A 4,711-nucleotide genomic window follows, 5' to 3' on the forward strand; every position below is an offset into this window, starting at 1 on the left:
GTTTTTTTTAAGTTAAATACAAAAGCCCCGAATTTTTATCATTAGATTTGTTGTAAAAATTAGTCTTTTAAATAGCCATACAAGTGTCTAGATATGTTTTAATTATAGCTCTTTTTTTTTTTTTCAGTCTTTTTGAGACAGGGTCTCCCTGTAGCCCCAGCTGTCCTGGAACTCGCTATGTAGACCAGGCTGGCCTTGAACTCACAGATACCCGCCTGCCTCTGCCTCCTGAGTGCTGGGAATAAAGGTGTGCGCCACCATGCCTGGCTAATTATAGCTTTTATATTAGCTACTTTTCTTGTTGCTGTGATGAAATATCTGACAGAAGGAATTTAAAGAAGAAAGGAGTTACCTTGCCTGACAGTTTGAGGGTACAGGCCATCATGGTGGGGAAGGCATGACAGCAGAAGCTTGAGGCAGAAAGCAGACAGAGGTAAACACTGCTACTCAGCTCGCTTTCTCATTTTTATTCAATCTAGGACCATAGCCCATAGAAAGATGCCATCCACACTCAGGGTAGGTCTTCGCTACTCAGACTTCTCTGGAAATGGCTTCACAGACACAGAGATTTGTCTCCTAGGTGTTTCTAAATCCTGTCAGGTTGACAGCTGGGATTAACCCCTCCAGTTTGTTACATAATAAATCACTGTAAAACTCAGTGTCTCCAAACAACAATGATCTATCTTACATAATTTCTGTGGGTCAGAAATTCAGAAGCTTAGTTAAATTCTTGGGGCTTCTGGGAGGTTGTATACAAGGCACAAGTGGGGGCTGCAGCCATCTGAGAGTTCCAGCAGAGAGGGCCTCCTTTCTGGGTAGCTCAGTTGCATGAATGGCAAATGAATGCTGACTTTCAGCAAGGGGCTCCCGTTCCTCTTCACCTACATGAAGTTCCCCGTGTAGCTCTTAGAATGTCTTCAAGCCATCACAGATGCTTTTCTCCAGAATAAGTGATTCAAGAGACAGCAAGGTGGAAGTTACATGGTCTTCTATGACCTAGCCTCAGAAGCTGTATTTCATCAACTTTGTAATATCCTGCTGGTTAGACACATTATCCCTATTTGATGTAGGCAGAGACTTCACAGGGCTCAAAACCAGGAGACAAAAATCTTTGGGGTGGGGGTGGGGTATGCATCTTGCAGATCAGCTGCCATCAAATGTTTACTTCTGACATCAATACTTAACTGTTTGCAAACCAAATTCTGAATACCAGATTCCTGGAGGTAATCTAAATTCCTCATTTTGCAAATGAGGGATTAAGTCTGGTGACAGGCATATGCCTAATTAGTAGCAAAATCAGGATTCTTGATTTCAGTCTTTCTATCACATTGGCTACAAGTCTCTTTTAACTACTATATAATGAAAGGAACCATTTGCCTGGAGCTGCTCATTAAGCAGTTAAGATGAATGGGATGGGGTGGGACACTGAGCCACAGAGAGCTGCTGTGGCTTAGGATCACCAACAAAACCATCTTCAAGGTGGTCATCAAATAGGATAATTCAATGAGTCAAGTTCAAAAGCATCACAATTGACAATGGAAATTGACTTGATTTAGCTTCAAAGATTCTATTAACTTGTAGAAATGATGATTTTCCAGGAGAATCAAATCACTGGTAGAGAGCAGCAGAGACTGTAGTGCTTTGAAACTTCTTTTAAGTCACTTCTTAGTTGTACATGCAAAGGTGATAGCTTACATTCCTGTCTTAATCATACACATTTCAGAGCCACATGATTAAATCTTGATCCTAATTACAAAGGAAATAAGAAAAATGTACTAAATTCATTTTATGAGGTTAAGAAATAATCTGCTTCAGAGACGGGCACTAATGAATCTTCCTAAAGACATGACAGGCATTATGTGTGGTGGCAATGGGGGATTGCTTGCTTTAGCTAGATAGTTTTAGTTTTTAAAAAATAGTGTTAGTAGCAAAAACAATGAGTCTTTCTGTAAGGAACAATATATTCTAAAATGAAATGGAGATCTTTTTTAAAGGTTAAAAACTCACTCAATTTTATTTCTTACAGGGCTTATACTGAGTTCAATATTGCATAACTGTATTAATTTGACTTTGAACCTAGAAACTTACAGCCACTTGGATCCTGTGGGTGCACATCCATTTTTGGGAAAGAGACAATTTTACTTAAAGACATGACATTTGTCTTTTTTAAAAGCTATTTTCTAAGTATTTTCCCTTATTAAAGAAAGTAATTAGATGAGACTTAAGTATTAAATAATTGTTAAGCAGGAAGCAGGTGGGGGATGCTGTCATAGTGACACACAGGACTCAGGAATAAGACACCCAACCACTAAGGCTGAGTATTCGGTGACTCAGCATTAAACACAAGGACTCCAGGGTGATACTGGAGTTCAGGTTAATCATACTGTCAGTGTTACAAACTGAAACTCAGATTAGAGACATTTTTATTCAGAGCTTTTCCAACTCTGCAATTCTAAGGAGCACCCTGGCTCTCTTTGGGGGAAGAGAGGTAAAGAGGGGTCCCTCAACTGTAAACCTCCAAATTTACAGCCAATTTTGAAAGAGATGCATCTAAGCTCAGGAAATTGTTATTGAATATGTCAACGCTGTTGTAATGAAACGCTTCTTCTAAGTATGTGGTTATTAAATAAATAATTAAAAAATATTTTATGTGTTTGTTTTATGTAAGTGTATTCCCTGCATGTATGTAAATGCATCTGTGTTGTACAATGCCTGCAGGGGTCAGAAGAGGGCATCAGATACCCTGCAACTGGAGTTATGGACTGTTGTTAGCCACCATGCAGTTGCTGGGAACCAAACTCAGGTCTTCTGCAAGAGTAGCCAGTGCCCTTAACCACTGAGCCATCTCTCCAGTCCCTGGCTTTGGTTTTTTGAGACAAGGTCCTCACTGGCCTCAAACTCACAGCAATCGACCCGCCTCAACTTCCCAAGTACTGAGATTATAGGCACGAACCTCCGTCCCTGGCACAAATTATTTACAAGGTCAACAGTGCATTTAAATTGTGATACATGAGCAATGGTGTATTGCTGAACTCGACTATGTTTTTCTTTTATTTCCTTTGTTCCTCTAATTGAACCAGAAGCCCAAGTGAGAAAAAAAGTAAGATTTCTGAGTTAAAAACAAAGCAAAACTTTTTTGTTTGGAAGTAGTCCCAAACATAGAAAACAACTATAGAATAAAAACTATAGAGTAAAAATAGCACGCTGGTCTGCCATTTGCCTGGATTTCCCTTTTCTTGGCATTTTTCATCCTCTTTGCTTTCCCATGTCTCTCCATCTCTATATACACATTCGAATTCTTTCTTTCTCACACACATAGGCACATGCACGATTTTCTTCAATCATCTAAGAATAAATCTGATATATCATGACCCTTCAGTAACTATTTCAGTGTGTGTTTTCACTCCCGTGCACCCACAGCACACTTACCAACTTCAACAGATTTTAAATCTGCGGAACATTTTTTAACTCACTCATTTTAAACTCATTCACATCCAACTTTCTCAATTGAAGCAATGATGTCTTTTATTTGGGGATGGGATACGTGTGTATATATGTGTGGAGTGCATGTTTACATGTGTATAGGCATACATGCGTGCACATAAAGGATCACAGGTGAAGTCAGTGTCTTCCTTGGTTGCTCTGTACTTTATGTGTTGAGCCAAGGTCTCTCACTGAACCTGGAGCTCACCATTTCTGCTAGTCCAGCCAGCTTGCTCTGGGGATCCTGTCTCTACTTCCTGTGCACTGGAATTATAGGGGGGCCCACCTAGCTTTTTCATAGGTTCTTGAGATCTGAGTTCAGTCCTCACATTTGTTTGGCAAGTGCTTTCTCATCCCTCCAGCCCCAATGATGTCTTTTGTAGCACTGTTTACTCAAGAGTCCTGGGTACAGAATAGGGCCACATTTGACTTAGCTGTCAGGTCTCCTGAGCCTTCTTTAGTCTGGAGCATTCCACAGACTTTTCACCATCTTTCATAGCATTAACAACATATTCAAAGAATAGGATTCACCCCACCCTTTAAAAAATAGAATTTGGGGGACTAGAGAGATGGCTCAGTGGTTAAGAGCAAGTACTACTCTTGCAGAGGATCCAAGTTCAGTTCTCAGGACCCAGGGTGGGCAATTCACAACCACTCTAGCTCCAGGGCAGTCTGACACCTCTGACCTCCTAGGCACCTGCACTCACATGCACACTCTGTCTCTCTCTTAAAAATAATAAAAATAAATTATAAAATTATAAAAAAATGTGATCAAGGAGGCCGAGGCCCCACCAGATGGACTTGAACCAGTATCCAGTCTATAAAGAGGAGGGTCAACACAGAGGAATCATTTCCTCCATGCTTCCAAGAGAAGGCAACCATGATGGAGCAGGACCTTTGACTTATCTTCACATAGGTGGAACTGGTAAAAGAAAGGAGCCAGGGGCTCCTCCCAAGCCCATGTGACTCCCGAGGAACAGATCCTCAAACAACCTTAAGAGTAAAAACAAATCAGTTTATCTGGACCAACTGTATGGCCTAAACACCCAAAAGGAAAGTATAACCAAAGATTAAATGGGCCAACATAACTTCATAAGAGTCTATACGTATAGCTAAAGGCCACATAACAAGCAACAATGCCAGAAAAATGATACCTTCTTTTGAGTTGTTGGCCAGGGTGGCCAAAGGGATTCCCACATAGAACTGGGAAAATGAACAGCAGACCCCA

The sequence above is a fragment of the Nannospalax galili genome, unplaced genomic scaffold, assembly GCF_000622305.1.
Source record: "Nannospalax galili isolate Female #2095 unplaced genomic scaffold, S.galili_v1.0 scaffold11, whole genome shotgun sequence".
Classification (NCBI taxonomy): Eukaryota; Metazoa; Chordata; class Mammalia; order Rodentia; family Spalacidae; genus Nannospalax; species Nannospalax galili.